The sequence below is a fragment of the Cyprinodon tularosa genome, unplaced genomic scaffold, assembly GCF_016077235.1.
Source record: "Cyprinodon tularosa strain WSP-4 unplaced genomic scaffold, ASM1607723v1 ctg488, whole genome shotgun sequence".
NCBI lineage: Eukaryota > Metazoa > Chordata > Actinopteri > Cyprinodontiformes > Cyprinodontidae > Cyprinodon > Cyprinodon tularosa.
In genome coordinates this window covers 547,501-571,885 of record NW_024039216.1, presented here as the reverse complement: position 1 = coordinate 571,885, position 24,385 = coordinate 547,501, and the positions used below count along the sequence as shown (strand labels likewise).

Genomic DNA, 24,385 nt, shown 5'->3' with positions numbered 1-24,385 from the left:
AGTCCTTCTGTTTTTGATATTTATTAAAACTCTCTCTCAATCTGGTTGCATAATTGTGAAATCTACTCAGAGTGATGAGTTTTATTACACTATTTCTATTTGTGGCTTCACATACTTAATATTAGCGTGCACAGCAAAACTTTTCGAGCTTAAGGTCCAATAACTACAAAAAATTAGTATTGACTAATTGTGGTGTAGAGGCTTCTTATCTATATGATTTCAAAATAACTGTTATTTGCTTTAACTGCTTGTGTGTCAAAGCTTAAAAACTGAAATAATTTTATTTATTTGTTCTTTTTTAGAAAATGTTGGATTTGAAAGGTTCTGGGAAGTATTTCAATGGTTTTACCTCTTTGGAAATCTGTTTTATTGTTAAAATTAATTATTCTAATAGTATTTCTGTAAGTTTTGTTGATATGCTTACTTTATCACGCTGCCTGTATTGTAGTGGTGTAAACTAATTATTCCATGGAGTTTTTTCCTCTTTGAAGTGGGATAATCAGTTAATTATTGTTTCTTTCTTGCGTTTTTGGTATGATCTCTGCTTTATTTGCAAAAACACTGCTATTGCATCCGTTTTGAGTGCTTTACCGGAAAGTACATGTCTTTCTTTCTCCAGGTCAGCGATGCCTTGGTGGCAGCAGAACATGCGGCATCCACTTTGGGGATGCTCCAGAATTTACATGGAGCATTGTGGCAGCAGGGGACCAAAGAGGGGGAAGGAATGGAAAAAGTGAAAGGAAAGAAAAGACAGAAAGTCCACATGGTTGGGAGGAAGGTAAGAATGAAGGTATCAAGTTCCCCCCGTTACAGGGGAATTCTTTTTTCAGCAACTGTTAGAAGTTGAGGATTTCTGATATTGTTGTTTGAACCCAGACATCTATCATGATGAATTCCGTTAAATACCATAACTAGCCAAAAACTACTGCTTTACTCTGGTGAAAAGCATGAAGCTTTACTTGAACAGCAATGCAACATACCTTTCTACATCCCTATTCCCAGCTACCTTTTTTTCAGGCTATATTTTGGAAGATGAAAAGTTGCTTACATCTCCTCTCCTGAGGAAATGGTGAAATAGGAGATGAGGCGAGTCTGTTTATTTCCTTTAAATGTTTTTTTTTTCTCTCCCTCTATAATGAGCCCTGGGACCAGTCTGGTAGTGTGTGTGATGAAATTGAAAAAAAAAAATTTAATATACTGTTCCAACGGGTGAAGGAAGGGAGATGGACTGTGGATTGACCGATGGCTGTCCTGCATGTCTGATTTTGGTTATAAATTAGGTGTTGACTCAGCTCACTGCCTTCAGACTTCAACTGTTGAGCTAAACCAAAAATAAAGTAGTGTGCATCAGAAGGAAATGTGTGCTGTTTGATTCATATTTCATCAGCAATGAAATTGTGAATGACTTTATCTCCACAGGCTGATGAAACAAGAATTATCCTTTGAGACCTTGCTGAATCATATAATAATATTTTTATACAGTTTAGACAGACATTTTATCTGAAAAATCTAAATATTGACCCTAAAAACCTTAAAGGGCCACAAAGAAACATTTTTTTTTATTTACGAGTCAAAGTCCATTCATCATAGTACATCAAGCCGCTCGCCATAGAACATTAATGTTCAATATAACTAATTGGTCTCAGAAAATAACGTGCTAAAGAAAACGTTTTTTTTTTTAACAAAGTAAATTAACTCAACAGAATCATTTCGTATTTGGAAATGTCATTAATGGGAAAACTGGTCTATGTTCTTGGCCACCAAGCAAGTAGCATCCAATCTGACGATCTGTTGGAAAATCGGGTGGCATGAAGTTGAAGCAACTACATTTCATTGAAATGCATGCAATTGTAAAAGCATAATTTGACAGGAGCATCATGAGTCAGGCAGGAACATGGGGCAAAATAAGAAACATCCTTTTTGGATAAATTTAAAGTAAATTCTGACAATAGCAAAGTAGACCGTCCAAATTTATAGGTATGTCTGGGACCATCCCACCCATATTCTGTGCTTATATAGAAGGTAGCATAATTACCCAATGTATGAGTATACAAATTGAATTAAATGAATTATGTAGCTATTTTCTTTGAGTTTGTTAGAGCAGCAACCACAGATCAGCATTTACGACCAGCCTTTTTTATACTGGGGGAATTTCTCCCGTGAATGCTCGATCTCGGCTGGCTGATGGTCCGTAGAGAGGCCCTTTAAAAAATGTAGCTTGGAGAGTCAAATCAAAAGCCTTAACTCTCTTGCTTCTTATTGTTTTTTTTTAAGATACATTTTGAGCATCAGACCATCCACTTTACATGCAAAGTCTATGGGGGAATTATGCAAGGGAAGACAAGTGATCCTGCGGTAAAGGTCCTTTGAAAAACTGCTTCAACCAATCAGAGAAGTTGATCTCTGTGCCAGTTGTGAGACAGTTACTGTATCTAAATCATGATCTCTACCTGTGCAGAACTTTCAACACAAAACTATAAAAAAATGAATCTGTATATGTGCCAAGTCCCTCTGACTGGCCAGACAAGTGTATCCCAGTGTGACTGCCTGTGGGGTCTATAGCTCGGACCCATTACATAAAGGTAGGATCGTAATCTCGATGCTCTGACAACATTGTAAGGTGTACTTTTCTGCTTACAAATGTCTAAAAACTACTTTTTCCCACTTATCACAGAAAAGAAAATAAAGTCACTCTCTCAAATGCATCTGCCGTTTTACATAGGGACTTGCATCAAATACGAGATTAATGCTTTTTTTGAAACAAAATTGTTTTGATAAGATGAAACAATAATCCTGACTGCAGACTGCTAAGACAATCTTAGTCCATCTAACCTTATTGTTCTTTACACTGGACTAAAAGAAAATGTACCTCTGAGCATACCATTAGCTTGCTGTAATGATGACGATAACTCCTTAATCATGGGCTGGTCTGGACTAAGCACTTGGTCTTGTGATGGTTGATTCAAGAATGTGTGCAATTGATTCTGCCTAATACTTTTGAAATCCCTGTGATTAGTGTTATCTTTTCCCTTTGCATCAAATATAAAATATTGTAATTTCTTTCCAGTATAGGCCAATACTTCTGAGAACAAATTAATTGGCAAAGTGAAAGTAAAAACATGCTGCTTAAGCTGCAACAGAGACAATGTTATAGGCTGTAAGCGGGGCATTTAATAAAAATGACAGTCCAGGTTGCTATTGCGTTGCTGTTACAATGCAACGTTGTGGCCTTCCTGTTATTGTCGGAAAACAGTAGATACTACTGCGCTGAAACGTGAATAAAGAATTAAAGCTTGGAGGTAAAAAAATATGCAGCTTACAGTTTGATGTGGATTACAGGCTTACTACTGAAGGCCACTATTTTGAAACATTTTTTGAGTAGTTAAATATACCAAAATACTTCCTTCAAGCCTTTCATAGTGAGTGTTAAGTGAAGTTATTTTCTGGAAGAGCCCTATCTCCTGATTACAAAGGTTAAGATGTTCAAAATTTGGGACAGAGTATGATTTTTTTACTATTAATAAGATTCCCATTCTGTGTTTGCTTTGTCAAAATAAAAATAAAAACAATCTACAAAAGAAAAGAAAAGTCTTTAGGGACAATGGGAACAAATGTGGCCAACAAAACATCAACTACAAATACAACAAATGTTTTTTTAAAGACTGGGTTCCTGATAATATAGCATTTCATGTGCAAAAATATTAGACTCCCCATGCACAGCAACAAAAAATACTAATGTCTGTGTGTAGTCCTTAGATTTGATTTATTACTTGATAGGATGTTCATACTCCAATAAAGGATAAAACAAACAACTATATAAATGCATGGTGCAGCACAGGATAGCCAGAAGCTCTTGATTCTGTTGTACTCTTTCTGCTCAAGAATATAGAAAACAACATTGACAATCAAAATGTTCGGACTTGGACGAAGAAGACAGGTGTTTGAAAGAGGGTTGAAGGAAGCCATTTTTATTAAAAAGGAAAGACCATCACTAAACAAAGGGGGAGGATTTCAGTTTTATCTTGGCTTAGTGACAGAGCCTCGATTCTGTCAGCGAGCCCCAGGAAAGCTGTGGCTTCAACGTTGCCTGCCATCATCAGTGTGTGAGTGAATGACTAATTGTAGTGTAAAGTGCTTTGGTCAAGTCCCCAAATCTGAAAAAGTATAATATATGTACAGGCCATTTACAATTACGCTATTCCTGGTCGGGGTATTTCTCCATGAAGTTTGAATTTTCTCCCTGTGCATGCGTGGGTTCTCTCCAGGTTCGCAGGCTTCCTACCACAGTCCAAAAACATGATTATTAGGTTAATTGACATCTCTAAATATCCCGTAGGTGTGAGTGTGTGTGTGTGTGTGTGTGCATGCTTTTGTGTGTCTCTCTCTTGCCATGCAGCAGACTGGTGTTTTATCCCGCCTTTTGCCCATAGACTGCCAGAGATCGGCACTGTCCCAACAGTGACCCTGACAAGGACTTAGCAGGAGAAAATGGATGCACGAATATTCCAACTATCTACAATTCGGCCATGGAACTCATTGTAGAGAAATTGCACAAGCACACTAATTCAATTCAAAAGGCCTAACGCATACCCATACTGTTAAATATGCCAAAAACCCAGGTGGACGACGTTGGGGCAATTGATTTGCATCTGACTTGGAATCAAAGAATGGACCTCATGTTGCTTAAAAACATCAGTGCTCCAATTACAGTTTGCCTTGATGTGAGCTGATAGAATTAACAAAGACTACTGGATAGGTGTCAAAACATCTTAAGAATTTCTAAGCCAAAGTCCAGTTGCCCCCAATTTAAGCCTGTTTAATAGTGAAACTGAACCCTTATGACTGAGAATTGACACCCTCATAGCCCATACCTTGTACTGTGTCTACTTTTTCAACCCCCTGTTGAAAAGGGATATATTCTTACTATCATTGTTATCATGTTAGTTGTCAATTCTTTCAGTAATCTAGAGCAAAGGTTGCCTGTGGTTCCTCGTTATACATTGCACTGCCTGTTTTAGGAATTTCTCTTGTGCTAGACTTCTAACTTAAACTGGTGATTAATAGCCTTCCAATGCACTTGATGGCATGCTGGGAAGAAAAGGCAGCTATTTAAATCAGGTGTACTCACCAGAGATACATCAAAAACATGAAGGGGAATCTGGTAGACACCTGTTGGCAAGACCAGATTATATTTTACATCATACAAGTTTCACAGTTGAGTGGATTTGTATGTATAATTCTTTGCACAAAGCCTTCTTGACGTCGTGATCACTGTTTCATCTTTCTAAATTCAGGGTTTGGAAAATAGGATAGGGGAACCATTGAGTTAAAAGCCAGTCTGGATTAAAATATGGATCGCAGAAATGCTAAGTAAATACTTTTGCTAACATCCTCTGTTAGCCACAGTTCAGTTGGAAAGTTCTAAATAACTAAGATGGGTGAGGAGCTTCTTTACACATCTTAATGGCGATCTTTAGAGAGGATGGAACAAAATACAGATGCTGTAAGGCTGTGATGTGTGTGACTTTTTGCAGCAGTTTCACACAGTGCTAGAATAATATTGATGTAAAATGTGCAACATGAAAGCCTGTAAATGGACTATGTTACTTTATCCAAAGAAGTCAGAAGTTGTTAACATGTAAGCTGAAAAATTCCAAAAGTAAGCAGAAAAAACCTCAACCCCAAGAAACAGGATTTTAAGCTTATCGTGTTCTGCTTTTAAAATGTAGAATGCCAGAAAAAGAAAAATCAAAGCTGTTTACCATGCATACAGAAGGCTATGATGAGACCACAGCTAAGGCTTTTTTTTTTGTTATATTTCAACCATCACTGATAATGACAAGTCCTAGCAGTACATGGTGCACCCTGCATCTTCCTAAAGGTAACAATCCGGACAGGGTGAACAAAATATGTTTGAGGATGTGCAAAACAGAGAAAAAGGTATCAGAACTCAAATACTTTTTAACAATGTTATTTTTTATACTGGGTCTGTAACACATACTGACAAGTTGCAGGAGCTACTGCAAAGAGCGGTAAAGCTCAAGAAATTTCCATTTGTTATAAAGCGTTCAAAGCTCTGCACTAACAAAATCTCCTGTGACGCTAATTGATTGAAAATGAGCCAACGCTGACGACTCCTGAACAGATTGTGAATTAGACTCTCTGCGGAGTCAAAACAAAGACAAAAAAATTATCTTAATGCTTGTAGCCAAAGACAGTGTGAAAGTGATTGAACATTGATTTCTAGCTCTTTTGCGCATAACAGAGAAGCCGAAGCTGACTGGCAGCAGAAAATATCAAGTGAAATGCTGTTTGCTGGATGAGTTTGTTTATTTGTAATAAAGAGTGGCCAAGAGGTGGTCTGTCATCTGCCAAGCAGTTTTTCTGGATTTTCTTATCAAGCCATAGGAAAATTGGCTCTGCCTAACACAAAAATGTGCCTTGTTTAACTCTGTTTTGACATTTTAGTTATGTTTGTAAACTGCTAAAACACTTAATATGTATACTACAGAAACAAGTACTTAAACCCGATTTCAATTAAAAGTCTTAAGAATTCCCAGTTGCTCATTGATTTCTCAGAAGTTTGTGGCTTAACTCTGACATCTATAGCCCTGCTTTGATAAAAAAAAAAAAAAAAAAAAAGTGAAACTGAATAAAATCAGATTCATTGACCAGCCCCAAACACCATATTCAATTAAAAGAGTAGAATGCTTTTCTTGCTGCTGTTTTGACAGTAATGGACCCATTCCTGGGGGTAAATGTGGATTTACAGTTTTGGCACCAATTTCGGTGCATTGCCTACTAAAATGTCTTATATGATAGCTATTTGATTGACCTGGGGTTTCTCCAAGGATATCTGACTGGTTTGGATATGAACAAAACCAGGTTTGTATTGAGGAATAGAAAAACTTAGTTTATTTATTTATTTTTTGTTGTTTCCCTTTTAATCCTGCATCACAATAAACAGATCAATAGCATTGCACAGAGTTCTGCACCAAAGTAAAAAAAAAAAGGAAATTTTCATGCACAATCACATATTTTAGATGCAGTCGAGCAGGTATTAGAATTCAGAAAGAGCTTTTATAATTTCTGACTCCAAATATTATTGGTTTTAGCCATCAAACACACCGCATCCAAAAAAAAATTAATTGCAATAATTTAATTCCATTCAGTTGATTTATGTAGTGCCAAATCACAACATGTCATTTTCAAGACACTTTACAAAGACAATTCAGCCAGATCACACAGTCCAATTGAATCTAAGTTTTCTATCTAAGGAAAACCAGCTGATTGCATCGACTCATTGACTTGAAGGTGATCCCTCATACCAAGTATGCTTGTAGCAACAGTGGAGAGGAAAACTCCCTTTCAACAGGAAGAAATCTCCAGAACCAGGTTCAGTGTTAGCAGCCGTCTGCTGAGCCGTCTGGGGCTCATAGAAACAGATTCAGACTAAAAATTCCCGTAATGAAAGGGCTAGATCAGGCATTCAGTCTAGTCCTCAAGACCTACCATCCTGCAACTTTTTGATTCACCTCATTTTTAACACACCTGAATCAAATAAGTGGTTCGCAACCATACCCCTGCTGAGCTAAATGAGGGGATTAAACCTTTAGGTTCAGGTGTGTTAGAGAAGAGATGTATCTAAAAGTTACAGGATGGTAGCTCTTGAGGACTGGACTTGAGCACGCCTGGGCTTCACAATATTAAAAATCAAGAGCAAAATATACCTAAATTATTTAAAAGAGAGAGATAGAGACAAATGTCTGGGACTTTAACCATTCGGGCAATGACAAAGGTGTCTTATGTGAGCATCTGCTGCCATTAAACTTTGTCCAACTGGCTAAATGTTACTTTTATATGAAAAATGAAAGTTCAGAATGCGGAAAATATTAGCAACCTAACTCCAATCAGCCTTTTGCGTTAGAAATATTGCACAGTACTAATGCAGTGGGACTAGTAACAGAAAATGTTGCAGCTGGCATCATTTTGACACAAAAGCTCAAAAAAACTCACTGGATATATTTCAGGAGTCTCTTTGCCATCTTGGTAAGGACAACCTGGTCCTTGCTTCCACAGTCCTTTAGGCCAAAACAGTAAATCTCCTGCTAGTGATCCTTGCTGATTATAAGTTTTGTAAAAAGTTTCTCAAAGTTTGATTTAAAAATGAGCCTCGAGAAAACTATTACCTGTTCATTTCTTGGTGGGAGGATTGCATCTAGACAGATCAATGGTCCACTTGCCATGCAGGCAGAAAAGCCATCCAGTTGCTTTTTCTGCACCCAGCAACCCTCCTATCTGAGCAAATAATTATGAGCCATTACTTTGGATGAGAGGCAATTTATTGTACTTATCTGTTTTGGATCAAAAATATAATAATCCTGACATATGAAGCCAGCCTGTTTTATAGGGTTCATCCATGTGCAGCCTAAACCTGCAAAGTAAGGTAGAGCAATGACATGTGGACAAATTATTGCTTCTTGACAAACATATTAGCCCTTTGTGCAGATTTGAAAACAGGTTGGCAATAATAATCTGCATCAGTTTGCTTATGGACCACTTCTTTTGGTTGACTGCTTAGAAAGCACTAAACTGTTTCTATTTAATGTGAATGATTACGTCTAAATAGAATGAGTTGGCTACTATCGCAGGGTTTGAAAACAAAATAATGTCAAATTTTCTGGTATTGTATTTGTAAAACAATTGAAAACAATGTTTGTGTATTTTTATTTCACAATAGTGCACTTTTTTTTTTAATAGAAATGCCCCTAAAATACACACAATTGTTGTTTTGAAGACAATGAGTGTGAAAAGTTTAAGGGTTAGTATTACACTAAGTTGGCCAGATTCTTTACATGCAACATTATACAATAAAATGAAAGAAAAATGCCTTCATGAGAGCTGTAACAGAAATGTAATAACCATACAAGGAGTGCATGGATTCTTTAGAAACAATTTCTCTGTTACGTGTTTAAGATTAGATATCAAGCAATTTTCTTGTTTCAAACACCATTTTTATTCCCTCAACACTGAAAGACAGTTGTATTTTGCTCAGATTTCACTTCATCTTTCCGTGTGTTACTGAGAGAGGCTGAGTTGAAGCCATAATTAGGATGTAAAAAAATAGTTTGCAAAGAACTTCAGTGTTTGTTTTTTGTTGTTGATTTTTTTCCCCTCTTCTTTAGTTTTATCATTGTTGTGGGAAAATATTTTGGTTTTGCAAAGTAACGACTACCAGTTTGGAAAGATTGGACTTTTTTCTTTTGGCTTCATAAAGGATGCATTTTTTTCTCATAACCAAACACCATTTAATGGAGTACAGACAGAAAAAAAAAAACTGCAACATGGTTTGACCAAAATGGGGATACAGCAATGTATTTATAAACTTAGTTTTAAAAAATTAAAAAGATCAGTACATATTTAATGTTAGCCCACCCTTCAAACTAAGAGCAATTATCATTCGGAGCGCCTTTACAAAAAATACACATCTTTAATGTTCTTTACCCAGATTCAGTTCATCTGCAACTCTGCCATGCATGGTTGGTTAATCATTTCTCATTTGGCTACATTGTTGTTATAAGTCGTGCATTAAATTGACTAAAATTGTTAAAATGCAATGGAAATAAACTCTAGACCACTTCAAAAAATAGAAAGGAGATTCTATTAAAAATGTATCTCACCCAGGAGATCTAAGGGGTAGCTAAGATAAATGTATAATTAGACCACTTACTTGGTTCCAGTAGAGGTATTTGTGACAATAAAATAGCTTTATTCCCTCTGGATCTCTCTCTCTGCTAAAAGCCTTTGGAAGCAGATAATGGACCTAAATTACACAACATTTCAAACCATCTTTTGTGAATAAGGAGTAAACATGCGCAAAGGGAAATGTTTCTAGGAAAACCTCTGAGAAATTTGGTTTCTGCAGTAATCCCTCTCTAAGAGAGGTGCGATTCCAATTAATCAGGTAACAGAGGATCTTCTTTGTTTAGTGCATTTGTTTTACCGTGACCTATGTATCAGCATTAGATGAAACTACCCTTGTGTATAACGTTTGGGGGGACAAAAGCAGGAACATTTGATATTCATTTACGCACGTGTAAGTTCTGGCAATTATTTTTCCTGAAGCTGCAGGAGTGATGTCAGAATTTTTTAATCATGAAAGAAACTATACAAAACCCACTTCGTGTAAATATTTAGTTGACGTAGTAAGAGGGATACGCAATCTATGAATAAGGACCCCAGGATTCAATCTACTTATCTTTCTTTCAGATAGCATTGCTTAGAAACAACAGCCAGTGTGATAACATGATGCTGATGAGCTGCAAAATTTACATCAAGAACTGTTTTGTTTTGTTTTTTTGCCTTTTCATCAGTGAGTTCGGCTCAGACAAAGCCCTCAAGGATTTTAAAACCTTGAGGGCTTTGTCTGAGCCCAGTAGTTTTGGCACTCAAAAGAAAGCAAGAGTGAGTTAAAGACCATGTTTTAAATAAAACTTGTAACCTTGAAGTGATCTCCTTGATCTTGCTCTTTCAAGGATGTTGTCAAAAAAATTGGTAAATGTCAATAATCCAGCCCAAATCCAGCCTTACTGCTATGATTAACTGCCCTTTTAAGTAAAAGCAAGGTCAGTGAAGTGCATCGGCTCCAGGTGGAGCTCACTGCTTTTACCTGAAGTACTGTTTCAGTAATATATTTAAAGCCCAACTTAATTATCTGCAGCCTCAAAGAATGCTAATTATAACCTCATTAAGGCTTTGACATCATCTGGACTGCCTTCTGCCAAAAGCAACATTTTTCCTTTTTTTTGTTTTGCTCAGCTACCGCAACAAAATGAATGATTTTTAAAATCATAACCAATGTGCATTCATTAGGAAGTAATCAACTCAGTGTGTTTTTTGTTTGCCTTATGACGATAGGGGAGGTTGATGGGGAAAGCAAATGTCTACGCTTTTAAGCATCTTTGAGAATGTCTGGCTATAGTAATTAACCTGTAGATCTGAGAATGATGAACTAAAGCAGCACACTGATATGTACTGTACTCTATGACAGACTGAACTTAACACTGGATGTTAAACAAGCTGACAACACAGCACCATCCCTGCATTATTCATGATGTTTCTAGGAAAACCTCTGAGAAATTAGGTTTCTGCAGTAATCCCTCTCTAAGAGAGGTGCGATTCCAATTAATCAGGTAACAGAGGATCTTCTTTGTTTAGTGCATTTGTTTTACCGTGACCTATGTATCAGCATTAGATGAAACTACCCTTGTGTATAACGTTTGGGGGGACAAAAGCAGGAACATTTGATATTCATTTACGCACGTGTAAGTTCTGGCAATTATTTTTCCTGAAGCTGCAGGAGTGATGTCAGAATTTTTTAATCATGAAAGAAACTATACAAAACCCACTTCGTGTAAATATTTAGTTGACGTAGTAAGAGGGATACGCAATCTATGAATAAGGACCCCAGGATTCAATCTACTTATCTTTCTTTCAGATAGCATTGCTTAGAAACAACAGCCAGTGTGATAACATGATGCTGATGAGCTGCAAAATTTACATCAAGAACTGTTTTGTTTTGTTTTTTTGCCTTTTCATCAGTGAGTTCGGCTCAGACAAAGCCCTCAAGGATTTTAAAACCTTGAGGGCTTTGTCTGAGCCCAGTAGTTTTGGCACTCAAAAGAAAGCAAGAGTGAGTTAAAGACCATGTTTTAAATAAAACTTGTAACCTTGAAGTGATCTCCTTGATCTTGCTCTTTCAAGGATGTTGTCAAAAAAATTGGTAAATGTCAATAATCCAGCCCAAATCCAGCCTTACTGCTATGATTAACTGCCCTTTTAAGTAAAAGCAAGGTCAGTGAAGTGCATCGGCTCCAGGTGGAGCTCACTGCTTTTACCTGAAGTACTGTTTCAGTAATATATTTAAAGCCCAACTTAAAGGAATAGTACACCCAAAACATGATTAGCCTTCATTTTCTACTCACCCCCATGCTGAACAACACTCTGGAGTACTTTTTTGATATCTCAAATGCATCTGGAGATCTGGGAGGCTTCTTGCTGTCTGCTGACATTCAAATAATGGAGGTCCATGGCGCCCGAGACAGAAAGGTCCATAAAAGTCCACAAAAACGTGTCAATATTCCTCCATACTGCTCGTCCAATGTAATCCAAGTGTCCTGAGTGGGTAGCATCCAGAATTTACTCGAAACGAAGTCATTTAGAATGTTTTTAGAGCATAAACAGTAGTGTATAGGATTTCCTAATAGCGCCCCCATGCGCGCTCACGACGCTACGGAAGCCGGCAGACCAAACCGGAAGAAAGTGCGCATTCAGCGTCTGGTCTGCCGATAATGCAAGCGTAGAAGAAGAAATGTGCTGTTTACCTGTGCAAAGAAAGAAACAACGAAAGAAAAATGTCTGAGGACTTCAGTGTTGAGGAAGAGCATGAGTTCTTTGCTGAGCTGAATGCGCTGGTTTGGTCTGCCGGCTTCCGTAGAATCGCGAGCGCGCATGGGGGCGCTATTAGGAAATCCTATACACTACTGTTTATGCTCTAAAAACATTCTAAATGACTTCGTTTCGAGTAAATTCTGGATGCTACCCACTCAGGACACTTGGATTACATTGGACGAGCAGTATGGAGGAATATTGACATGTTTTTGTGGACTTTTATGGACCTTTCTGTCTCGGGCGCCATGGACCTCCATTATTTGGATGTCAGCAGACAGCAAGAAGCCTCCCAGATCTCCAGATGCATTTGAGATATCAAAAAAGTACTCCAGAGTGTTGTTCAGCATGGAGGTGAGTAGAAAATGAAGGCTAATCATGTTTTGGGTGTACTATTCCTTTAATTATCTGCAGCCTCAAAGAATGCTAATTATAACCTCATTAAGGCTTTGACATCATCTGGACTGCCTTCTGCCAAAAGCAACATTTTTCCTTTTTTTTGTTTTGCTCAGCTACCGCAACAAAATGAATGATTTTTAAAATCATAACCAATGTGCATTCATTAGGAAGTAATCAACTCAGTGTGTTTTTTGTTTGCCTTATGACGATAGGGGAGGTTGATGGGGAAAGCAAATGTCTACGCTTTTAAGCATCTTTGAGAATGTCTGGCTATAGTAATTAACCTGTAGATCTGAGAATGATGAACTAAAGCAGCACACTGATATGTACTGTACTCTATGACAGACTGAACTTAACACTGGATGTTAAACAAGCTGACAACACAGCACCATCCCTGCATTATTCATGATGGAACATTTGTTTTTAGTACTTGGTAGATAAATACATAGCGACAGAGTAGCAGACATGATACAAATGATTTTACATTATTTCTGCCTGTAAGCAGAATGTGATCTGCTTTGCAGCTTTAGAGAAATCTAAAAAACAGAAGAAAAAAAAAGTTCCAGGGAATCTAAACTATAGTTATTTTACTGTAGTTTAGAATATATCTAAAGGATTAAAATAGTTATTAATATCTGACAGGGATGCTTTGTCACACACTGTTTTAGAATTAGATTAACCATGGAATGACAAAGTTAAAGATAATCTTGCGGCCTATGTAGTGGCTCCTCAAGCACAGACTCCATGTCAGTAGACATTTTGCTTGGATGATTAATCACTATAGGTAACTTGCTCCTTTAAAGATTACATTTTCCTTCTTAGTCCTTTCTGGAGGGTATAGATGATGTATTTATTTTATTCAGTATTCTTTTAATCGGAAATGACTTATAGTAAATAAGTCATTTCCAAAGATACCATGAATAAAAACTGAATTTACTTAGTGTAGTCAATAATACAGTATTTCTTTCCAAATATAATATCTTAAATCTTACCATAATAATGTTATCTACTGAAAAGCACATTATGACCTTAAGTCCCCCCCTGCAGCCACAAACCCAAAGTATTTCACTGTACATCTGCAACAATCACCATACTGCTGTTTGCTTGTGTTGACTTTAATTCTATAAACTGAGGGTTTGCTCACCATTTAGTCAAGCCTGTGCAATGCTATGGATGAATGCAAGTCTGAGCCAGCTCACTTGAGCATTACGCACAGACACATCCTCATTGCCCTCATGTTTGGGTCGGGATCAATAAGCTGATTGATTAAAGGACAGATATCTGGGCAGCAGGCAGGATATGCGTAGGGGATTGAGTTTAGCAGACACTGGCCCTCAAGACACCAATCGATCTGACCTTTAGGGATCGATGATCCACTCAAGAGTTAGTGAGGAGCATCTGGCTGTTAAAATGGGCCCACTTAATATTAGACAGAGAAATCTACTTCTGTGGCCTTGTGGCAAGTGAACCAAGAGTTAATGGACCAAAAATGAAGTGTTTTACCGTCCTCGCACAGTTACCATCAGTTCATGTGTTCTTTAATGTTAAGGAATGAAAAGGAAGGCCAACGTGAAGTGACTTCTCTTCTAAAGCAATTGTATGGCAGAAAAAAAGTTACCTTGATTACTCTCAGCTCCTCGTGACCGCAGGCGATGGATCATTGACCAAAACAATACACCTCGGAATACATACACAACACAACAGATGTCAATATGTCAACAGTGCAAAATAGGAAGACTAATTGGATAGTCTGAACACTGTATGCTAATTACATAAGAATGAACGTTGGCATAATTAGTTTTTTTTTTAATAAGGGAAAGGTATGGTGTACTTGTAATTGCTTCCCTCTCTTTTGTCTTAAGCTATACTTCATTAAAGTTTTGAAGACCGAGGAAAGGGACAATGACAGCTTCTTTGTAGCTTCTGCTAGTACAGGAGAAGGGTTTTCTAGGAATAGTTTTCATCTCTTCTTAAATGTAAAGCATGAAACAATAAAGCATGAAACTTATTCTGAAACAATAAGAGTTAAAAGCACTGACATTAGCAAGTTGAAGTAAATAAGGGTTTTTTTTTGTTTTTACATTCTTAAACTTTGGAATTTACTTGTGTACTGGATATTTCTGTGTAACTTGATCCATTCTGCCATAACACAGAAGATTAAACGTGAGGCTTTGCTTTTGCATTACTTGAAAATTTGTGTCATTGTTCTGTAAGTGTCCAACTTAACTGGCTTGATATATTTTTAAACTCCAGCTTTGCTTTTTTTTTTTTTTTTTATTGCCCTGAAACATCTTTCCTAAGGTAAATAATAAGCAGAGTCTGTGTTTACAGAAAAGATAAGGAAATTTCAATTTTTTCATGCCATGATCTACCGCTTGCCATGTTTTTGGTTTACGGTTACTATTAAATTTTGCTGAATACATTTCATTGTATTATTTAGCCACTTAAGAAGTTTACATTCATTGTGTTTGTGTTTTGCTGTAACTCCATTTAAATTGTACAACTTATGTCCAATCTTTAAAGTGTCCCTTCACAACATTGTGACCATAGCTCTCCAATAGGCTTCCTTGGTCTCACACGGGCACATTTTTTGCTCATCAAACATTTATTCTGGGATTGAAATAAGGGCTCTCTCATGGTTGCTTTAAAACATTAGCTTGTCGGTAACTCACTCTATAACTAATTTTGTCATTTGCTTTGGGTCATTGAGATTTGGATTACCCATTTATTACCAGGCTTTACCCTTCCGCCTAATATATTGAGATCTTCAATATTTCCATGTGTGTTCTTTCCATTAGTCGCTCTTGTTGTAAAATTGTAGGTCTGAGTTAGTCACCTGTCTTAGTGATGTGATAGTGATGTAACTGTTAGAACCTAAAACATGCCACCTTCAGACCTCTTAAAATTGTATCCAAGGAGTAAGACTTGTTTAAATTCAGTTTTCTTCCTAACGTCTTGGTTTCTTTCTTTTTACTTTCCCACTGTATCACACAAGAAAGCTGCATGTTTGTGTTTTGCCTTTGCTTATACATCTACATGTTTCCCTTTTATTAACCAAAACTATCTGAGAGCTTAAAATTTTCTGACTTAGAAAAAAGTAGTTGCAAGTTAAACATCTTTGTCTTATTCTGGCCTATGCAAAATGAAAATTGAAAAATGTTTCCTAATCAGAACTCACCCACAACAGGGGTGATCTTCCATCATAATAATTACCCACAATCTTCTGTGGATTTCAGCAAATGAAGATATACAACGGGTGTGAGTTTCAAGGCCAGTGAGAGCCATTGTATTGGTCAAATATATTGGCATCAAGAGAATTCCCCCATGTCGCCTCAAATTTCTCATTAAATGAAATGTTGCATCTAGGGAGTCCTTTGAGATTGCAGTGTTGCAAACATTGATATTCTTTAAGAGTACTGTATGAAAGAGTTGTTTTTTGTGTGGGTCAGCAAACAGCAGATACAAATTAAAATTGGATGAAATAAATGTGCTTTAAGTTAAAAATGTGTTAAAGGCTGCACGTAGATCCTCTGTTGAACCACATCGTCACGATTGAATTAATAAACTCCTCTTTCATTTTCTCTTTCAGCATAATTCATTTGTCATACTCTACTGGTTTGTTGTCATAAACTTTGCTGGAATTAGTCAACTGCTGCTCATGCAGAGAGTGTTGCACCTTGCCCTAAGCTCCACCACAGGTTTTTTATTTAACATCTAAGTTCAGTGCAAATCTGTGTTATTAATGGACCTTCATGTTTTTCAACACCGTGGAAAGCTGCAATAACCCACTTTGGGTCAACAAAAACTAAGTTTGTTCCTATAGTGATTAAAGAATTTGCTTTACAAAAAACGTTTTGTGAAGATTAAAAAATTAATGAGTAAATGAATGGATGAATTGAAAAATAAATGGATGAATGGATACAGTGATTTGAACATTACGTTTTTTTGTTCACAGGCCAAGTTGTAACTTACAGCAATGTTTACAAGAAAAAAAAAATGTGATTGACAACCGTATATGTAAAAATAAAATGATAATATTCTTTAAGTAGTTTTGAGTAAGCCTACAAATAAATCTATGGATTTTGGCATGGTGGTGGTTGCCATTTAATTACAAAAAAGAAATAATGCAGTGCACTTTGTTCACAAACTTAAAATGTAGTAGTCTCACAGCTGAAAAAGGCATGACCTTTTATTGTTCTGTAATCAACCAGACCCAGCAAATCACAACAGCAACTGAAACTGACAGTAAAAGGACATAAATCATTTTGCTTCCTGATGGGACAGTACTTAGTACTTTAGCCCTGCACTGCCCAGTTGCACTGGGTTCGATTCCCAGCCAGGTGTTTTTCTACATGGAGTTTGCATGTTCTGCCTGTGCATCTACATGGTATGGCAACAGGTCGAGGGTGTACCCTTCCTTCCTTTTGTAAATAAAATGCTTGAGATAGGCACCAGCCCCCTCTGAACCTGATTTATAAGCGGAAGAAGATGGATGGAAATTAATGCAGTCTTACTCAATCGTATAGACTGCTATTTATTGTAGTTGAAGTATATTTAAAGTCAGTTAATCTTATAATGCCAGTTTGAAAAACAAATTAGCAAGGAAAATGTTGTCAAGTGCTTCGGCTATGCTTTCTTTTGAAGTTATCTATATCCTGGCCTATGTTTACATTTAAACACATCTTTTAATCAGTATAGAATTGCCTCATAAGTGCTCTGATTATTGAATCATGTTCTACACAGTAAGATTTTTTACCTGTCATCATATAGGTTTTGTATAAAAGTTAATGTATACTAAAAACTTAACTTCTGCTTTAATAAGGGGTGAAGCTGAAACTGTCCTTTACTGCATACAAATCAACATCACATTAAATTGGGCAGTTTTACCATGATAATGATAAATGAAAGATAAATGTTCTCTCTCCTCTATCAGAAATAAAGACATGTGCAGGAAATGCAACTGATCTATTTGTAATTTATATATTGAATAAATCACATTACATATTAAATTAATTGAATATTATAATATTATAATATACCCGTTCAGGTTTAAACATTGAACAATATCTCATTGAAAAATGTTACCCCTTATGCAAACTTTTTTGTGCAAAGGTAACGGAGCCTTCACATCTTGAAACTCAACTGCATGGTTGTGCTGTAGGTGGTGAAGGTTGAATGTGTTACTTTGGGTAGTTCAACAGTTTTTAGACAAACTTTGCATTTAATGATATCTTGCTCAACATCTATGGTGTAATTTTGGTGCCACTGAACTGAGCATGCAGTGAGAACAATGTGAATCATTTAAACTTTAACAACGCGGTCTAGACCTTTTCGCTGTGCTCTCAGCTTCAACGCTGCTCTTGCTCCACTCCACAGGATTAACTGATGTAATTTCATTCATGGCTTCTTCAGTGGGCTCATTCTCTTTATTAATGCTTCTGACTGGATCTTTGGAGTCACGTGATTACACACCTGCTGCAGTGTCTTAAAGATGAAGGAAACAACAGCACATCAGCCTAGAGTCCTGCATGGGTCGAGTTTTACAAACCCGCACCCGCCCAAACCCGTTAGGATGACTACTGAACCCGACCCGTCACCCGCGGATATCTTCAATTCAAATCCGAACCCGACCCGACCCCTTGATATTTAACCCGCAACCCGACCCGTTAACACATCAAGTAATAGGCTATAGTACGCTGCGCTGCAGAACAGCGCCATTAACACTGCAGCAGACGTGTATGCACTGACTGTGGCCTTTTTGGATGGAAGCCCACACTGCCGGCAGGGCTTTAAGCTACAGCAAGGGTGACCCCAGTGCCTGATTAATATAACATTTCTGATGTCCATAACAACACACGCATAAAAAAAAAAATCACCAACTACCCGCCCGCACTAAAAAGATTATATCCGCCCGACCACCCAAGCTATTTATTTTTATTTATGTATTTTTCACCCGCAAAAGAGCATTTTAGCGGGTGACCCCTCGGGGACCCGTGGGTACCCGACCCGTTGCAGGACTCTACATCAGCCCACACAGGAAAAATGGCAGGATTAAGTTTACTTCTTTTACCGACATGGGAAATTGTTGAAGGATCTCGTAGTTAACGATGGCATCGTTAAAAGTCCGTTTAATCGCCCAGGCCTACGCACAGTTACCAATCTGAGTGTACAGTGACACAAATGTGCAGTGCTCTTTCAGCACATGCTCTTTCAATATGCGAACATTGCTCTTGTCTCTGCGCTTGTGTTCCATACCAGTGGTGCAATCAGCAGCTTATTACGCTCTCAGGATCCTCTATGTGCTCAGCTGCCTTTGCTCTTGCGACTTATTAAACTATATATGGCTTAACAACACATCCAAATCTACTAAGGGTAAAAAATGAATTTGTCTTACTTTCAGGGTTTTATTTCTCCAAGCTCACAAGAGTTGATGCAAAACGTTCTGTTATTTCTACCGAAGGAATTCTTATATTACATTCATAATCAATATTTAATTATTCTATTGTTTATTTTTGGAAGAAGGCCCAGTAAAAATGCACATAGAACCTTTGAAGATATATTCCTCTAAGTTCCTCTATTTCTATCCGTCCAAGTATGATGTAAATGTTTCATTGTATTGTCATAAAAACGTTTTCTTTATTTGCTTTACATATTTGAACATTTTGGTTTGTGCCGATTTTTAAATTAAGTTCCAGGTTGTCATGATATTTCAAAGCAGTTTTAAAAGCCCTAGAGGGGCTGGTGGGGAAGGTCTGTAGTTAACCCCAAAACCTTGAGACCTAGCTCATGGTTTCAGATGGACATTCAACGTGTCCAGCTGTCTCTCCAGAGGAATACTTCACGAAAAGAAAATATTCTAGATACTAATGTCAAACTTCTTAAGAAATAAATCTTTACCTTTCATATCATTTTAAATAGCTTCTTGGAAAGTTTAATTCTCTAATTAATGTTTTAATAAATATCTACAGAATTCACATCTATAACTACTTTTTTTTCCTAAAGTTTATGTTTCTATAAACCATACTCATGTTTTTTTTACCAAATGAGCTGCAAAACAAATGCCTTACTTGAGCTAACAAGGTTAATCATTATTATTATAAACAAAAAAGAAATATGTGAGAGTGAAGCTTTTCGAGACCAAAACTCAAAGACACAAGGGATTATTTTTTCTTTAACTAAAGGAATAAGGAAATGATTGCCATTCACCATTTAACATCATGTGAAAGGAAATGCAATCTAAATGGGTATTTATTTTATTCAACATGTCCAATGCTAAAGATGATAAAAGGGGACCTTACTGATAATAAGGTAAAATGATAAAGCATCAGCAAGTCTGAGTTAACGGCTGTGACAAAAACAAATTAACAATTTCAACTGATGATAAAGAAATGTTTGACATTTTTCGTATGCCAAGCATTTACCTGATTTTGTTCTTTTTTTCTATTTTAAAAGGGAATATCATTATTTTTCTACTCAGAAGGAACTATACTGAGTAGAAAAGTATAAGTATTACTTCTCAAGCAAAAGCGCAACAATGTTTGTACAAATGTTTAATATTATCTTTAAACTCTGATTTAAGTGACCTAAAAAATGAAATCAAGCAAGATTATGATGATGATTTAAGGTATTTTTCTGGGAAATTGTAAAAAACAAGAAACTGTGGAGTTGTGCATCTGTTCTGGGATTTTTGATGGCCCTCTCTAAACTACGCTGCTGGAGTCATGTTGAAATGCTGAAGTGCAACAGCCTCAGTAATCACTCTATTCTGGTACCACTGACAAAATGCTTATCATGGTATAAACATTTGGAACAGCATGTTTCTCTGATTTAATGTTAAGATCCCCAAAAGACCTCATGGGGGGAACTCTGGAGCATACATTTAGACCTCCCTCATCGTTCCCCGTAAGGCAACTCAGTAGTCACTCAGATGAAAGCACTCAAAATAAGTCAGGAAAATAAATGTGAAGGGTAAAAGGGATAAGACAAATATTCGGACCAAAAGATATCTGTAGATGAAAGAGCTTTCTGAGAGAAGCAGAAATCATATATATTCTCAAGATCAATCTTAGCTTGTTTCTCCTTACATGGTAAAACTTTAACTCTAAACTTGATGGTAGAATAATTTATTCATAATGAACTCATTAGAAGAAAGTGGAGCTCTAAAGGCTTAGTTCTTGAGCATTAGATCTGATGTATGATTTCATTCTTTAATGCTGTTAAAAAAACTCTAGTCATTCTTTCATTTTTAAAATAAATTTATTCAACAAGGTGTTCGTTACAAATACTGCAGAAAAAAAACAAAACAAAAACAGACATCTGTTAAAATTATATTTGTTGCAATTCTTTGGGATAAATAATGGTAACGATATTATCAGTATCTAATAAAACTTGTTGGTTTTGATTATTAGAACAGATATTTGGACTCTTATGGAAGTTCAGATATGAATGAATGAATTTCTAAATTTCAAATAAACCAGTACCAAAAAAAACAGTGATGATTGATCAATTATCTTGCAATAGCTTTGATCTTGTTCAGTTGAACAATAACCAGCTAGCCTCATCAGTTAAAGCATACAGATTATGTGGGGTGATATTAAGTGTTACACAAGATTGTAATATATTCCATTCTATTTTCACTGGTAGTTGCTCTCCAAAATCATATTCATCTTCAGCTTTTTAGTGTTTTTAAGAAATATCCTCCTGCATTCTCTCGTACAACCACTTCATTTCACTCAGAATTCCCTAATTTAGCCGTCTGTACACTAGTTGCCTTCAGATCTAATCTTAATCGAAGTACAGCTGTTCTGTGAAGGTCTTAGAGGTTTGCTAGAAAACAATGATGATACAGATGATACAAGTCAATCATAGAGACCAAGGGGGACCGTTATTTAAATTCTTTTTATTACAATTTAGAGGGCTAATCAAAATAATATTGACAAATGGCTCCCTAAATATTGATCTTTGATTTCATCTGTAACAAAAGTAAGCTCTTTCTTGGCCTTCTGTTGCATCTCTTTTAGACATGTATTACTTATGTTATGGGCATCACAAAATGAGCAGTTTCAATGACACTTGATGGCATAGTTACTCTATGTATCACATGCTAAAGTTGTTTAATCTGTTTACTGTCTTGTTGTCTATTTTAGCCCTATTTTTACTGTTTATCGATCACTTTTGCATTGAGGTATCTCCCAGTTTGCATTTTATATTAAGTCCACTTCTAGGTGTAAAAGTCCTGATTAATGATGACTCTTGATGGCCCTTTGGGTTACTTAGGGTGACCATATTTTCATTTGGGAAAACCAGGACACCTTGGAGCGGGGGGGGGGGGGGGGGGGGGTGATATTGAAAGAACAAATGTCTCATCATCAGGATTTGCTCCGTGATCAGAGGAAATAAATGTTACTTGGCGCAGAACAGTGGTGAAAATTTGAAGTTCAGTTTAATATAATACAACTCTGTGAATAGTTCCGTCTGAAATTAATGAAAATAGTTGTTTTAATGGTTATTGAGTCAGATTCTAATAGATCTGCAGAGTGGGGACTATAAATCTGATAGGATTTTTATCTTTTTATTGTTGTTTTGCACAATATGCTTAACTAAGTATTTTTTGTTGTTGAATATTAGAGATTTTGCAGATACATTTTGTAGATACATTGTTTAGATTTACTTATATATTTCTAACCCTTTTATAGAATAGAATAGAAAATCCCTTTATTGTCCCACAATGGGCAAATTTACAGCAGCAAAAAGATTATTGAAAATGGTCACACAAATGAGGACCTTAGAAAAATGTATAAGAATAACATAATAGGGAAGAGTTAAAATATAAAAAATAAAATTCTGTAAAGTGTTTTAACAATATAAAACTGGGGAATAAATAACCAATATGCAGCTATGGACATTTTTCCAGTAATGGATATTTGAAAATAGCAGCAACATCAGAGATGTGCAGAATGACAGCAGCAGGTTATTTAACTGACTAAGGTTTCTATCATTACATTTGTTCCTGCTCCCGGTGGTTGGAACCTTTATTCCACTCTGGATTCTTGTGAGTGTAGTCTTTGTTCACTTTAACCTTTTAAAAAATAAATAAATAAACAAACAGTTTTGAAAACCTCGGTATTCATTCTTTTCCTGCTTTGTGTGTCAACTTTCACGGTTGCTAAGCAACAGAGCATACGGTGGTAAAACCCGCTGAAGGGTGGACCTTTTCGAATTTACAGCCAAAACTCTTCCAGCCTCCTTATTTTCAAGGACTTCGAAGGATCCAGTCTAGGTAGACCGCGTCCTTGGAGGATGCAGCCCAGGTTTTTGAACAGAGCCTCTGATTAAGAACAGGGCTGCCCGCACTGACGCGGCTCAGGGATTACGTCACACGGAGCGTCGTGCGCAGTGAAATCAGGACATTTCCTCACTTTCTAAAAAAAACCCGGGACGCCCGGGACAGGACGTGAAATACGGATATGTCCCGGGAAATACGGACGTTTGGTCACCCTAGGTTACTGTTGAAATTAGCTCCACCTTTTCAGATATATCAGCATATAAGGCATTGTTAGCTTGTTGGCTTTCTAGTTTGCAGAGAACATCTGCTAGTGAAAAGATATGAATTTTTTTTCCAATCGTTCGTTTCAGCACTTTTACAGTCTTCTGGAAGTTGGTTCCAGATAAGTGGAACATATGAACTTAATGCTGCTTCTCCATGTTTGATTCTGTTCTTGGTGAACAGAGTAGGGGGGAACGAGAAGACCTGAGGGTTCTGGGAGGTTGATACACTGACAACAAATCTGTTATGTATTGAAGTCCTGATCCATTCAGTGATTTATAGGCTAACAGAAAGATTTTAAGGTCTATTCTCTGAGCTACAGGAACCCAGTATAAGGACTTTGGGATCAGGCTGATGTGCTTTACTTTCTTAGCTCTAGTGAAAACACAGGCAGTAGTGTTTTGGATCAATGTTTTATGTCGTTGTTGGCCTGTGATTTCCATATTTTGCCCATCACAATTTTATCAAAGCACTCGTCCACATAACTCTCCATGCTCTCAAAAGTCTCCTCATCTAGTTTGAGGAAAAATATAGGAGAAAATTAAGCTAATAGTTTAATTTAAAGTGTTAATGTGCCTGGTTTATATTTATTGATTTGTTTTACCTGAATTAGACAATTTTTTTGACATAGGCCTGATTTAGACTGTTTGGTTTACTAACAGTCTAATACCACCTTATTCATTCACAACTCTCATGAGATATTCCTGCCACTCCTCTGGTCCTACACCTGTTTTGTCACCTTTTTTAATTATTTTTTGTCAAGTGCAAGGATATCAATTTGGTGAGAATTAAAGCTCTGTAAGTAAACCCATATGATAAAGATCATGTGAAAAACGTAAAATGTAATTATTTTGTTTTTGTTTTTAGTTCTTCATTGAGAATAGACTATGTTGATTGTTGATGCTGTCTTTCACAATACATGTATGAGACACACACAAATGCTTGAATCAAAGATTGACAGTGCAGCACCAAAACAGTAACAAGACCTTCTCA

General features: G+C 36.7%; 1 protein-coding gene across 1 annotated transcript in view; it reads left to right on the top strand.

The window, feature by feature from the left end:
- Positions 1 to 655: 655 nt before the first annotated feature.
- The window catches only part of alk (ALK receptor tyrosine kinase), a 293,190-nt gene continuing 269,460 nt past the window's right edge, over positions 656 to 24,385 (top strand). Inside the window, exon 1 of the mRNA XM_038302349.1 lies at positions 656 to 778. The gene's annotated coding sequence lies outside the window, so the exon portion shown is untranslated. The remainder of the gene's footprint in view (positions 779 to 24,385) is intronic.